Here is a 16,002-nt window from a genome sequence, read left to right as displayed (position 1 = left end):
AAAAAAAAAACAAACCCAAAAGAACCCGAACAGCTTCGCTTTCAGTTTATAGTTGAAATCTTGTGTCCATTACAGGAGTAGAATCGACATTTTTTGGTTTTTTTTTTCCTCTCATTGGGGCATTTCTTTATATATGACAGTAGCAACGTGCAGCAGTAGTAAGCAGTAATATCAAAGATGAGTGTTTCTTTCAAGAAAAACACTTCTGGAATCTCTGATTTCAGACTCTGTCTTCCTGTCAAAAGCAACTTTAACTAAATAGAACTGCTAAAAAAAGTATGGTAATACATAAAAAAATCCAGTGGTTTTAACAGGCTATAATCTGCTTTAAGGTGCTAAGCAGGCTCCAAAATGTAATCAAACAGTGCTAAAATAATCTAGGTAGTTTCTGTTACGGATTATGTGACAGATCAAAAGTCTGTTCTTGGAGGAGGAAAGATACTGATGTTACACAGGACAAAAGTTTGCTCTGCTACATGCTTGTGAATAATACCTTTTAAACACTCCTCTTTTTTTGGTGAGGAAGAAGAGAGCAATGTTTTACTTCTCCTGTGCTTATTTATATCTCTGTGGTAGTGGTTCCGTGCTGTGCTGTTCAGCTCGATTTGTCTTAGCTGTGTTCCACTTAGCACTTCTATCTAGGCAACAAACTCCAGTGGCATAACTCGTACTATTGTCTGGAAGGAATACTGCATGTGCCTCTTTCATATCTTCTCTCTATACAGAGTCAGGCTGTTGGGGGTGGGGGAGAAGTCTGTAATTTCATTTTGCCAAAAGCACATGCTGCGTAAGGCAACTTGAGTGGGAGTCTTGTCATGAAACCAAATGATCTCTTAAAAAACCAAGTTGTGTCACTTCTTAAAATAGAGCTGGCTATTGTAATGCAGGCAAAACACCTGAATCGGGTTCACTGTATCTTGGACAGGCCCTGGTGATTACTTACTGTAGTACAGTTTTAAAGACTCAAACCATTGCAAATAAATCTTTTAAAACTTTACTACCTTAAATGGTTGTACTGCTGTTTTCCCATAGTTCTTATCAGATTTCAGGGAGAGTATGAACTACAAGATAACACTTAGTAAATAATACTGCCCCAGAGGTAGCGTGAGGTTAAGGTGGGTGAATTATGAATCGATTATCATCTGTTATAAATATTACGCCTTTGTTTTATATTGGTCTGAATGTGAAGTGCAACTTCAGGCTCCCGCTTCACAGATTCTAAGTAAATATTGTCATAATGAAAGTTACACTGGATTTTCGTTTGTCTGCAAGCGTGACAATTGCTGGAATAGTTTCAGATTGCTGCTGTAGAAAAGGGAAATGTAAAGATGAAACGATCGGGTTAAGTTCTGTGATAGTAGAAATCCTTGCAGGTTTTTTGTTAACTACTTTCATAGGCATTCTCACTTAGTTCCAAATAATTAGCTGTACTTGAGAGGCACATAACTATGCATCCTGTTTACAGAAAGGTAGGCCTTGGATTGCCATCTGGATGTCATCACACGTGGAAATCATGGCCAAACGATGCCCTGATTGTTCTTTAAGTTACATTAATTTATTAGTTCAACTTGTAGTTGGAATAAGTTTACAAGTTTATTTCCAAACAGAAAAGAGCTTGTGAGAAACATGATTGTGTAGTAGTTGGAATGTAGCTTATAGAAGGATGTTAAAGTTCTGTAAGTTGTACGTTTGTAGCAAGGATAACATGAAATTATATTCTTACCGAAGCTCTGTTTCCAACAGATTTAATGAAAAACCTAGAAAGTAGAGGCTTCAAAATTTCCTAGCCGATGACTGGGAAAAGGCAAGGGAAGAAGAAGGTCAACAAGATAATCTGGAACAAAGTCTTAAAATTAAATTTACTCTGATTTCCCCAAATCACTGATTTATGAGAAGAATTATACAACTCTAGGCAAAAAGCTGTATTTGGGATTCAAGGGAATGGTACCTCTCATGACAGCTTTTGTCTGGTGAGTATCTAATACACTTGAGGTCTTCCAACCAGTGGAAGTTTTCTTTTATCCCTCATAAATGGGGCCCTTTCAATATGAGACTCGTATTACTTTAAATTCCCATCTTCACTTCTACAGCGATGCTCCCAGTCCCTATGATAGCTGCTGCGCTAAGCTTTTCCAAACAGCAGAGTGAAATTGGTATGATTCATTCCAGCCTGGCTTCTGCCAACGGGTTTAAGAATAGGTGAAGATAAGCCTTCATTTCAGAGATTTAAAAAAAAATAAATCTGTATATTAAAAAAAAAAGTTAATTCAGCGCTAAATTGCATGTATTGAACCCCTCAAACTCTGTATTTCTTAGCGTAAACTTTTGGAAACATAAAGCCTTAGCACATTCAGGAATTTCCTAAGTTATTAAAAACATCAATGTTTTTGCTTTAGTCAGGTTGTATCATATTTATGTGAACATTGGGAAACTTGTTTACTTACGTGCTGTAATTACAAGGTTGGGGAAGGCTGTAGGGTTGTTTGCCTCTTCAGAAGCCTCAGATGTACTATTGTGTATACACTCCCTGTAAAAGTTTCCACATACGCAGCTGGTAGTGGGAATCCACAGGTGCTCTCTGGCAGTGTGGGACTGTTGAGTGTGTCATGGTATGTGTCTGTGTCACACGTGGGATCAGACCCCCTGGGGTTTGTAGGACATGGCCCCAGCCTTGTCTGCGCAAGCCTCTGCCTGGCGATGCCACTACAAAAACAGAACTTTTTATAAGAAGAATTTAGCAAAGGGCTTGAAGGTGGTCGGCAATGCAGTGTAAGGACTCGGTGCTGATTATCAGACGTTTTTTAAAACAAGTACTACAAGCACCTTGCATACTCGCTGTTAATTTATCTCTGTGGTTTTTTGTCTTTAACTTAAAAATATGGCCTTCACGATTGTAACAAGCTGGCGTGTTTCTAGCTATACGCTTATTTCTGGTTAGGGCAAATGTATGTATTTACCTAACAAAGTAAAAATATTTTTCTTAAGTGATTATTCCAAATATAAAAATGTTCCATATTTTTCTTTATACTTTTGCTTTTTCAGCCATGCTTCTTCCTTACAGTATTTTTTCCAAGTAAAAAAAAAATAAAATAAATGTATCTTGAGCACAGTAGCAGCATTTCTTGGCAAATTCGCTAACGTTGTCTGCAGTTACATAACCTGCAGTGGGAAGTGAAATAAGGCACCAGACAGCTTTTCAGTATTAATCAATCTTTTTATATTGATCAAGATTAGCTTTGAGACAGTGAGTGACCTGGAAGAAGCTTGGTATTCCACTGCTAATCTTTTTTTTAATTAAGCCCATGTGTTTTGAAATTATTCTTCTTAGGAAAATATTTTTATTTTAATTTTCCTGAAAATAAGTTAAAAGTTGTTAAGTTTCTATTGAAATATTATTCTCCTTGAATAAATATTTTATTCTATTCGGATTTTCCAAAACTTACTTGGAATGTTCTCTTCTGAGTCTTAGAACTGTTTTAATGCTTTTGTGTAGAAGATGCAGAGAGAATTTGGTGATTGCTGTTTTAGGGAAGAGCTTTGAGATAAATAATTTGGAGGTTATGTTCCAAAATAGGCATGAGATGAATTCCTACAAAATGGGAGGATAGGCTGTGTTTTCCAGACTGTGACAACAAATGCTTTTATTTTTCTGTTAAGTGACCTATTTTGTGGCTTAGAATTGTCTTGTTGCTTGTCCCATACAAGAGAGCAAACTCAGTGATGGCTGCCTTACCTATATTAAAGTATTTGGGTTTGCTCACTGAATTATTCACATAAATAATTATTTCTTGAATTCCTTTGTATTACCTGCTGTTAAGTCAGGGGTTTAACAGACACTTGTTCTTTCTATAGTTTTCTTACCCACCTGTGCAGTCTACTTAATTTTTTCTTTTATAATTGGACTTTCTGGCTTTTATGGTAGATAAAGGTGAAGACAATGATTGACTTGCAATGTATGGTTTTTTTTTTTTTTACCTCTGGCTTGAATCAGTCTTAATTCAGTGAAGTCTCTAATTTCTCCTTGTAATAAGAATCTTCCATACCTCTGCCTTCTTTTGTTTTCTTTTTATGCTTCATCTTTTCAAAAACCAAATATTACTGATATTGATTCTGTGTCATTAACTCTACTAAAACTTTTTAGTGCTTGTTTTTATTACATTTTACCATAATTTTGCATTGTCTATTTTACTTGTTTACGGAGAATGTCTTACACGGAGAGTCTGTATGAAGGTGCCTTGCGCAGTTTATTGTGCAGCGATAAACAAGCATGTTTAACTTCAGGTGTGTGAATACAAAGTTTTGATAGCTGGTTTATTTATGGGAGAGATGCAGGCTCCATTTGTGTGTGTCTGGCCGAGAGCTCTGTTCTGTAATTGTGAGAATCTCCTTCGTAAGTTAACTTGACTTTGTGAAGTCTCTCTGAAGATTCTCATGTCACTGGATTACAAAACTGCAAAATACTGAAGCAGTTTTATATTCCACTTACTGATGGGTGTTTTTAGTACGTTTTCCAAATGAACAAAAAGGATAAACAGTTGTCAGACCAGAATGTATTTTTATTTTTTTAAATCTACCAAACCTTCAAATTTGTTTTGTTATTCCTGCCAAAAGTGTTACACAGATTTACAGGAATGACTTTGTTCTGAAGAATTCTCATTGGCCTACACTTGCTGGGACAAGTTCCTCAAGGAAATATTATAGCAGTCTATAGTTTTTACTTGGGTTTAACAGTTATTGAAATAAGACTCACTGGTATTTCAGTATTTGTAGCCAAGAACTTAGATAATGTCTGACCATTAAATTCTCACTAGCAAATATTTACCTCTTACAGACTTTTCCCCTGGCCTAGGCAAGCACAATATTTAGTTGGATCACCGGTGCATGAAAGCGGTTTAGGATGAAGCTTTCAGAAGCAATTAGGAGCTTACCAGGGTTGCTGTTAAAGAGTTAATTTTGTTGTCACACTTACTATCAGAGTTCTGTAAAAGCATTTGATAGGCTGTGATTAATGCTGTAGAACTTCAAAGAGACAGTATTATTAATGTGATGATTGACATAAAATTACTCTAGCGAGAGTATTATAATAGCTGAAAATCTATCATCTTGATGATTATTACTGCAAAATGCCATGGAAATGGCTGGTGAGCTATACATCTATTCTAACTTGCGTTGAGAGCCATATGTCTCAGTTGAGTCTGGTGAAATGTGAATCTTGCTTTATTTGGCAGCCCACAAGAAACAGTTTAATTGTTGGATGGGAAAGGCCTAAGTGTTCCTGAAAGTGACTTGATTCGTCTTAAGTTCTGGTCAATTTTCTCATGCTTCGCAGTTTTTCAGAGCCAAGTCCAATGCAAACTTCCCTAAGTTGCTGCCAGTAAAATTGGAAACCAAATGCCTAATAGTAAAGTCTGGTGTGAAGCAGCTCAGCTGCAATGATAGCTGACCTCTCTTTCGTCGTGAGTTTGCATCAGAATGTTAAAATACACCCCTTTGCCATCGAGTCATAGGCTTTAAAGGAAAGGGGTGTGATACTGCTGCCAAACACTGGAGTTGTCTTGGGCTATGACCAAGGAGTAGGTCATACTAAGTTTCAGTGAGTTGAGTAAAAAATTGACTGCCCTGCAAAGTGTTGTATTTCGAGTTGCAGGTGAAAAGCAGAGTGTCTGGTGTTCCAGATCTTACAGGCCTTTGTCAGGGATTGCAAAAGCAAAGTGGACTTTGTGCTGAAACTTCCTTGTTGCTACCAAATCCTTAACTGCTGTCAGGCTCCAGCCTCCACGCTCGCATACACCAGAGCTGTTTTCTCTCATTCCTTGCCTGCGAACGAAAGAGTCTTAAGTTATTTTTCAGTGATGTTTTATTTTTATATTCTGTTCTAGTTCACATTTTATGCTATCAAAAGATGTGTGCAAAAAACTCCTACAGTTTTAAAGTCTAATTTGATCTAAGCAGGTTAATCTTGATTGAATGTAGAAGCTAACTGAGCAGAAGACAAATACATTTGTGCTCTGACTGGGATTTGTTTTCACTTTATTTGAAAAATGGAGGAAGTTGCCATTCCCTGTAGTGACTTTATGGGCCTGTTGACCTTTCTTGGTTTCATAAATTAAGCAGATAACGGTTTGCTGTTGTCTGGTTTGGGGCAAACTAAATTTGGTAATGTTTGTTGTCGGTTCTGTTAACATGAGTGCCAACTGTTGCTGTTGGCCTGTAGTACTCTCTTGTGCTTCTTGAGCAGTGCACTTTTTGGGGCAACTGGAGCATTACAATTAGAGTTCCTTTGCAAATAAAATTGACTATATCTTCTGTTATCAGAGAAGACTGAAAAGCATTTCTCTAAGAAAATATCAGTGGGCTGCAGCTGACAGGAATGAAACCCTTGGTTTTACAGAGGAAGCTAAGCAAATCTTCCACAATTCCTCAGCGGATGAAAATTGTTCGGGGACTGTGTTGTACATTCAGATAATGTGTTTATGCGATGTTTACCCTGCTCCTTTGCCTACTTTTATATATTAGACCTGCAGTGATATGCTGCCTTATGACCTTGGATTGTCAGTCTGAAGTTGGAAGGAGATGAGTCTTTCCAAATATAACAGATGCAGAGAAGCAACACTTTTATGCCTGCAAATGTGTCATGATGCTATTACGCTTATTAACAATTAAAGATGTTCCTTGTTAGGTTGAAGACCCAGTTCATAAAAATGGTGTAATATTTTTAATGGGGACTAATGGAAGTGCACTGCATATTTACTACAGTGGGTAATTGGCAATTCTGGTTTTGTCATCCCTGCTTCAGTTGTTAATCGTGGTGTTATCCTTGTACAATATTTGTATGGGAGTGCATGTCGTTTGACATACTGTTTTCACATCTCTGTTCTTAGTGTCTGAACAGAAAGTTCAGGGAAGTTAGTAATGCTATGCTTGCAGTAAATAATAGTCTTTAAAACTACAGAAAAAAGAAATAGTGTTTAAGGCAAGCTTGCATTACATGGCAAAACTGATATCTTGGCACTTTGGAGTGTGCTGCTAAAAGGAGGGCAGTACGCTAGGGGAAATACTACTGAATATGTTTTCCAAAGTAATTTTCCCTTTTTGAAATGCAAGATACTAGCCTATTGTATATATCTTGGATTGCTGCTGGTAATATTAGAAAAAACTTTTCATTAACAAAAATGTGTGCCGTATGTGTTTTTCGCTACTGAATCCCCCAAAGTAAAGGTTAACTCTGCGAGTTGTACTGAAGAAAAAATGGGAGAATAAGAAGGTTAAAGGAAAGAAAATTGGAAATGTATACCAAGGAGCGGGATGAAATACGTTACAAAACAGAAGGGCATAATTTTACTGAGAATACTTCACTGTTTTGTGGGAGAAAAATTTCTGACAAGTGACGCGTTGTAGGTATGGTGAACAAAAGGATTCAGTTGGGTAAAAATGAGTAACAGGTCAGATTTGAGTGGACGTAAACAAAAAATGTTGAGTGTGACCTTGTAGCAATTCCAAGGAGTTTAACTTCATACACAGGATATTTAATCTGGTGGTAGCAGCACTGTCTGGATCCTACATCTGTGAGAGGCTTTGCTCTTGTTTCCTCAGCGTTAGAGACTCCTGTTACAGTAATCCCAGTGCTCCGGCTAAATACAAAGGCAGTCCTGTTTCCTGGGAATTGTAGCCTTGGTACAGCTGCATTCTCCAAGTAAAGCCATAGCCCATTACTGGGCAAATGTTTGGGGAAACTGTGTGGTTCTGGTCTTCCGTGCAATTGCAGCTTTTCACTAACCTTTTGAGAGTTCTGTTTGGCACAGTAGAGCAAAATTACTCTTGATAACAGAACATGGCCTTTATCAGCAGTGTATGAAGGGCTAATTGGATTAGCTTTTGGGTCGGCATGTGGACTCAGCAATCCTTTTGGCGTTTTTGTTTTCTTTCCTAAAATGTCACATATTGGTATGGTCACTGTTGAATTTGAACATCTCCAGTTTGTCAAACAGCAGAATAAAACAGCAGGTAAAGTGCTAAGTAGTTACTTTTAAAAATAACTTAGCTAAAGAACCTGGATATTTTTGATTTAATCTTCTCAAATGTTTAGTGATCCAAATAAGGTCATGAAAAATATTTGCGTTATTTATTACATATAAAGACAGATTGACCTAATAGTGATAATTTTAGACTTTGTGGTACAAGTAGTCACATGAGGCCTTACTTTTGCATTATCTTGAAAATGATGCTGTCAAAATTAATGTTATTCCTTAATTATCTGAGTGCAGCATCATTTCAGGGTCAGAAAAACATTTCAGGGAGAGCAACAGTGAATGTAAAAGCAGCATTTCCTGCATTCAAGTAAAAGTTCATCTTCGTTAAAGGTGGAGATTTAAATTTTGACTAATTCTCTGTATTTACATACAAAATTTGGATGCTCTATTTTTAACTGAGTGGTATATAAAAACTGGCTAAGCATAGAGAACACCGGTTATTTCTGGAAAATCTGTTTGCCAGCAGTTATTTCTTTTGCTGCTGCTTTTGTTTTAATACTTAGCAAAATAGAAGCTAATGGAATATAACTACAGAGAAGAGTGTTTATTATATTTTATGTAGTGGGTTGGCTGTGTCTGTGGTAGCTGTGGTTAGCTAACAAGTAACTTGCTAGGAATTTGTAGTGAATGGTGGGAGGTTGTGTTTATTAGGGAGGGTAGGAGGTAGAAATACACAACTGCATTGAGTAATTGAGAAATTCTAGAGCAAATCTGTGTATTTGTGTACTCCATACCTGCTATTTTAAGTTTAGAAATACTGGCATAGGGGCAGAAAGAACACTTAATTTTTGAGAAGATAAAAGCTCTGTGTTTAATTATTTACACTTAATTGTTTCATCACATTGTGTGGTGCTATGCTAAATTTTTAAATTAAAATTGCATAGAATTAAACCCTGTGGATATTGGTTTGCCATACTTTTGTAATTGTTAGGTGACATTCTGTACTACTCAAGTCATTATGGATGAGTAAGTATTCTAGTCTATAAACTTAAGACTTCCTATGATTTATACTCCTAGTAGTCAGAAGGCATAACATAATAAGGACTTGAATGAGGTGCTGCAGATGTGGATGGTACACTACTGCAAACAGATAATATAAACTACTTTTTGCTTCTCTCTCTGCTACAGAGGGTGACGGTACATACTTCATGTTTTGTAAACTAGATTATATGAAGAAGACTGGAGACAATTCCCGTTTCAATTTTTGTGGACTGGTGTAATACCATACATTTAAGATAGGCTTTCTGCTTGTAGGATTTTTCAGCCTAAATATTTTTTATTTATTTTTCATCTGCTTACCTGCATTTTGTGAATAGCATCAGCTAAGCTTTTCTGGCTGCATGCTTCTTGCAAACTGTTGCATCATTTCTTTGTGTTGGCATGGCATATCCTGTGATGCCATGCTAACTTTTCTTGTCCTGATTATTATATAATTTAAAAAGTTTGTGGTGGGATATAGTAACGTGATCTTCAGCGCTATCATTAAAGCGGAGACTTTGCCAAACATTTGCAGAAATGGGTGTTTTAAATAGCCCAGCTCAGATTTTTCTTACACTTTCCATGGCAACAAGTTCGTCTGTTACGCAAATGTCATCTTAACAGTCTCTGCAAATGCATTGCTCTATTTCTTTTGTGCAAAATGGATGTTTAGTGCTTGGTGCAAACATTTAATGCACATATGCAGTTAGGTGTACATGTGTTTGGCTTCAGGTGTACTGAAATATCTCCCCAAGGTGAGATTTTACTGCAACTCTTGGTTGGAAAATACAGTGATTAAAATGCTACTATTTGTAGCAAGTGATGGTTAATGTGTAGCAATATGTTTATACAACAGGCAGTTTGGTATTAATAAATTACTGTGAAGTTTGTCTTCCATGCTTATTCTGTTCTTCTTTTTTCTGCTTCTGCCATGTAAGTTTGAAAGTGTCTTTTTAAGGACAAAGAGATGTAAGTTCTGCTGGAGAAAATTACAGAAGAACATTTGCGCACTGTATTTGCTTTTGTTCTTGATGTCGAGCAGCTGTTTTATCTCTGCTGCTGCTATTTGTGGTCTTCAAACAGTGGTAGTAGTACTGGTCGTTGAGTTTTGAATTACAGTGAGGGAAGATACATTATCTAAAACCATGGGGCCTGCAGTTTATTTTTCAGAGACCTTGCTTCTATAACTTTTGCTTTTTGAAAGATCCCTCCGGGAGACCTTCAGTGTCATTTGCCACACGTGAACCTGTTGCAGGACAGGCTATGTCCATGCGCTACTTCTGCCTCTCCTGCCAGCCTGCAAGGGAAGGACGTGGAGGGCTGAACTCAGACAAGGGTGGTCAGCCCCTGGTGTTTCAATTACACGGGCATCGTGAGCAGTTCAGGTGCAGTGCCCTGCCAAGTCTTTGTCCTAAGAACAGCGGAGGGGTTGTGTTAAGCCCAAGGCCTAAGAGATAATACGAGCCTCCAGCTGTGGGATGAAGCAGTCCAGCAGAGAATGGTGAAGCCAGCATAGGCTGAACGTCCAGGTTTGTAGTACATGGATGCGACTTTGGCTGTAGATAACTTCCAAGATTTTTCCAGTATTTTTCAAAGTATATAGCTATATGTGTTATGCCTCTCCACCTTTAAAATTAATATATCAAGTTTGGGCAGATTGATAATACAGAACCAAGATCTTCTGTAGCTCTAAATTATTCATGTGGGTCTCAGGATTCAGAAGTTGAAAGTTCCGTTTTGATAATTTGTGTGCTGCAAAACATCTCACATCAGCGTTAGCGTTTCACTTGCTTAATAATACCTAAAACTATGCCTATGTAAACGAGTTGTATCTGATAACCTTGTAATGGTATGGCAAGAAAAATGCCCCAGTGATTACTTAGAGTAATGATAGATTGAGGAAAACAGGGTAATAAATATATTTAAATTTTGCCTTTTTTCTGCAGTATTTTCGTACATACTTGACAGCATTGTTGAAATAGGCCTTTTAGTGATACTGTGTATGTAGCCATTCAGATTTAATTGACATCCCCTTTAATGAGATGTTTGTTTCCAAGATTGATCTCTGTCTTCTGTGGCTTGAATTTCACCCTTTGAATTGCTGGAATATGAATAAAAATGTGCTGTATTTGCATCCTTTTTACATATTTTTTTTAATTCTTAGTGTTAGAAAGATTTAGTCTTGAAAATGGACAAGTCAGTTAATGTTGTTGTACTTAGTCTGCTTTTGAATCTGAGAGATCAGTACCTTCCCACCTAGGGGAGGAATTCTGTCAGGGTGTTCGAAAGGGTTTTATGTGTGCATGCACGCCAGCAAGTGGGATGCATATTTGTAGACAAACTGGGAAATTGTCCCAGTATAGCGTATCTTACGTAACAATGAAATAAAAGCTTTTTCTGGCTTAATTCATACCAGTTCAGTGAGTGGGGGGGGGGGGGGAAAGAATACATACACCACCAAGGCTGCTCTGTGGCAGCACTTGAATATCTGAGTCTTTGGGCCTTGGGAGGCATCCTGTTGGGTTCTGCAGTCATTTTTGTTGCCAGTACAAGAGCATTTTTCCCCAAAGCATTTGGTAGGCAGTGATTTCAAATTTTGTTTTAAGTTGGAAGCTTTTGAGTTCAGAAATGTTCCCTCCCCAGGTAATAATGTATGTGTGTGTTCAGAAGTACGCTTCAGAGGTTTTTGGCTAAGCTTGCTCTAATCAAGTTTCAAAGCAATATTTAAATGCAAGTAGTCAAAAGGAACTTTGGGATATTGTTGCATTAACGATAGCATTATGTAAGAAATACTGGAAGCTGATGTTAGGATATTTAAGTAACTTCATTTTAATAAAGCAGAAATTATGTTTTTTTCTTTCAAGGCTGTAATCTTTTCTATTCCTAGCCTAATACTTACTAGCTTTGTGACTTACCCCTGCTGGTTTTACTCTCACTTCCTCTTTCTCCAACAACTTGCAGTGTGATGTTTTGAACAATGTAGTGGAATAACCTCACCTATCCTACAATTAAAACTTTGGACAGCAATTTAAAAAATGTTTTAATTTGTCATAAGCTATGAGATGGGGGATGCTGAGAGTCAAATATTCCTTGATGCAGTAATATGATGGAGGTGTAAGTCCACAGTGCGTAAGATGCGGCCCCTCTTGAAAAATGAATGAATTAACTGTGCAATGAACCTGTAGTATATACTTTGAAATGTGGCTATTGGCTTAGACCTTTAAATAAAATATGTGCATAACCCTGTGGGTTTGAGATCATGTTTTCAGCAAATTTCTGTAATCCCCATGATTATACAACTACTTCTCAAACACACACACACACACACATATATATATATACACACACACACATTATATATATAGGGCATGTCATATTTACCAGCTTTCCCAAAATGTTGAAGAGTTCTTAGCTGTTCTCAGTGACTGTCAGCTGCCCCTAACACACAGGTATGTTGCTATTTGTTTAGCCCAAGTAGTTTATAATCTGTCTGAGCAGGTGCTGGTAGATAATAATTGAAAGGTTTTGTAAACAAGATTTCACTATGTAATGGACTGTGGCTAATGGTAGAATTAAAAAAACCCAAAAGCAAAATGAAGACACTTAAATGCTAATGGAAGAAAATATGATAAAAGAACAGCCTTAGTATTCATATGTTTATAATGGTCATTTTGATTTCACTTTTTTTATTTTTTAGTGCTTAGTTACTTTACTGTTTAATCAGTTCGGTTTATTAGACATCTAAGGTCTTCAGTATTTATATGCTCTGATAGTCATAGTGGGACAAGATTCTTAAGAAGTCACTGCAACATGTTTCTGCATTTTTTTCATGCTCTTCTAGCCAACACAATTTGGATTTAATTTTTTGGAGCATTTTATACTGTTATTTTGGGTAGGGTATTTTTTTTTGTGTTAAAGGCTTTGTTTTTTTTAATAGCCTGTCTTCCACAACAAACTACAAGTCTGATTTTCACAGATGCTTGAAGGTTTAAGGAATTTACTTTGAAAACATGGTATCTACCAGTATTCTGGATACAGGAACAGAGGAATTCTGGTGCACAGCAGACCGTTGCTCAAATTAAAAATCAAGTTGCATCACTGTTTTAGAATGCATTAATCAAAATAATGTGGAAATGGTCATACAGTTGTCTTTGGCTGAATTTTCTGTAAGGATTTTTTTAGCTTGTGTGTACACTTAATGTTTATTTCATTCTCTCCAATGAGAGAATGTCAAATGTAGAAATACTTTTTTTTTTTTTTTGAGAAGAAACCCAAATAATCTGAAGTTGATTTATAGAACAGTGGCAACTATGGTGTGGGATTGATGCAGACTTTCTTTGATCTGAGCCAGTCCCCGAGGGATTTGACTGGTGAGTTTGTATTATGACACTGTAATTCGCATCATGAAACTGCGTGGTTGCTGTCCATCAGGGTACGACATGCAAATTTGACCTTTTCCCTTCAGCTGTACCCAGGAGACTTGAGCTTTAGGCAGGTGTCTGTGGTGCTCTTAAGCAACAGCACAGGTGGGGTACAGGGTAGATAGGTTGTTACCGAGCAGCGGTAGTTGCTGGCTACAGATATCAAAGGAATACTGGAAACTCATACCAGTAATTTTTTTTCCTTATTAACCTAAGATTTTTGGGGAGGCAGATGTCTATCTTTCACATTTCTCATAAGTGATCGAGACAGTGTTTGAGATAAAATGTGAGTGTCCTTCTGATTTTATGATCTTAACAGTGAATGTTTGGCACTTAAAGGTTATTGAAGATCATAGCATCTTGTACAGTATTAGCAATATTTAATCATAGAATTCAGCTCTGACTGTATGGAAAGACTGTGATTAACTTCTTCCCTTCTGGCGCCTGAGTATCCTTATCCCACCCCACCAGAAATAACTCACTGGTTTTACAGTTCCATTAGTATTTTGGTAAACAGCAAAAATACGAGCACAGATAACTGTAGGTTGTTCTGAGAAGTCTTGGTTAGATCAATAAAATGAAGTATAGGCAAATAAAGATTATTTCTCCCTTTTTAAATTCTTACTCTGTTGTCATCTGAACTCCTCTGAAATAAGTGGGACTACTGATTATCTGGACATTGGCAGTAGCACAAGATCTCCTGTGCCTGTTGCGATGTTTATGGTAAATATTATACAGGTATTGTAAAGGTGTAAAGGCAGATAATGCTTGTGCCAGTCTATACAGCATAAGTGAAGGAAAAGGGAGGAAAAGGAACCATATTTAAAAACTAAGTTGCAAGAGAAATTTTGATACATTCCTCTCTTGATCTTTGTCACTATAGACAAGTAGCTACTTTCTGTCTCTTTCATTCATTTTCCTTTGCATCTGTCTTTTGCAATTCTTTTAACGTACGTACACATATATTAAGTTCTGCCCTTCATTTATTCTTTTGTCATTGTTTCCATTTCACTTTCTCTGTGTTTCATTCCTGTATCTTTCTTGTTTAGACCAAGTGGAGGATCCAGCTGGCAGTACCAGCCATGTAGGACCCTTCAGGAACCTGATGGTAAGTGCACATGTGTACTTATACTCAGGCTTCCACCAGGTTCTGCATTCTGAGGCATTTCCCCCCTCCTCCAGGCTTCTGTTACATCTTGACATCTTAAACTGTAAGAAAACGAAGGGACAGACCTTGAGATACTCATTAATATCCTTTATATCAGAATAGTAGGTTGCATTTTTCATTGAAAATCTGCAGGAAGAAATGATGCAAATCCTTCAGGTTTACATGGATTTAAAAAACACTTTGAGAACTCGTGGAGGAAAGTCTGTCAAAAGCTATTGAATATCTTCAGAAGTTCCTGAACTCTAGCTGCATGAAAGCTGGGAGAGCTTACCAATAAAGTATCACTTTTTTCTTGGTTTCTCTTCCTGGGCATCTGCTATTGAGCTTTCAGGGCCCTGAAATGGATGCATCTGGGGCAGTTGTTGCCATACTTGAGCACAGAGGATTCTTTTAAACTTTACAAAGAAAGCTACAACCTAGAAAATGAACAAACAAAAGCTGGTAAAAGGAAAACATCAAAAATTGGTTTGTGTCTCTAGTTGATGTGTGTCAGCAATTGATCTGATGGATCTAAAATTACATATGTACGCAAGTGGTTTTGCTCGCTGTTCTGAGTAAGGGCAAGTAGGTGCTAGATGAATCTTCTCTTCAAATATGTTTATGCTTATAGGCAAAGAACTTTAAACACATCCAGCTGTATCAGTGAGCAGGTTGCATTGTGAGCATGTTGCATTTTTTAAAAAATCTTATTTAGGAGTTTGGCAGAACTTGCAAATGATGTTCTTTCCATCAATAACATAAGGATGTACGTGACTTAAGTAACTCAGTTTTGCATACAAATCATGCTATTCTAGTGATTTCCAAGGTTATAATTGGATTTGAGGTACTAAAAATTTATATTCTGTAAATGGATGACACCTGGAAAACCTACGCAAGCTTTAGCACTTACAAGTGATTTTTGTTGTTGCTTGTACATACTTGACCTCACACTTTTAAGAGCAGGATATATTTCTAGTCTTTTATAAGAAAGAATTAATTGGGTCTTGGTTTGAAGGCTTTTACAGTAACCTGCATTATGCTGAAATTAAGTGCTGCTGTAGAATTAGGTGTAGAATTGCCTGGTGACTTCATCTACCATACCATCATATGCTGTATCATATAGTAAAGTACTGTCCCTAACTGTGGCCAAGTTTGGCATCGATGTGAGGGGCCTGTGGATCAGTCTTTTCCTTCTTGTTTCCAGTCTCACCTGTAGAGATGGGAGATGAATCTAGAACTGTGTCATTTAAGTCAAGATACTGATGATGGTCTTCAAATGATAAGCCGTCTGCAAAAAAGTTGATGGTTCTCAAAGGGTTCCAGCAATTAAGTTTTGTTATGTTGCTGCTGTTGTGATGTGTGTTTGATTCTCTGGGATCTATTGAAATTTTACATTTAGAACTTTTACCTAATAATGCAACTGTTT

At 37.1% G+C, this 16,002-nt stretch overlaps 1 protein-coding gene across 7 annotated transcripts in view; it reads left to right on the top strand.

The window, feature by feature from the left end:
• Positions 1–16,002, top strand: part of PRDM2 (PR/SET domain 2) — a 68,963-nt gene that overhangs the window by 31,929 nt on the left and 21,032 nt on the right. The window contains exon 1 of one of the 7 annotated variants that reach the window (XM_055798723.1): positions 14,485–14,537. The exons of the other annotated variants lie outside the window; for them this stretch is intronic. The gene's annotated coding sequence lies outside the window, so the exon portion shown is untranslated. Of the gene's footprint in view, positions 1–14,484; positions 14,538–16,002 lie in introns of those variants that run through there. 7 annotated transcript variants of the gene reach the window in all.

Source organism: Falco peregrinus, chromosome 3, assembly GCF_023634155.1.
Source record: "Falco peregrinus isolate bFalPer1 chromosome 3, bFalPer1.pri, whole genome shotgun sequence".
NCBI lineage: Eukaryota > Metazoa > Chordata > Aves > Falconiformes > Falconidae > Falco > Falco peregrinus.
The sequence above is the reverse complement of the archived record's forward strand: the minus strand, read 5'-3'. Positions and strand labels throughout refer to the sequence as shown.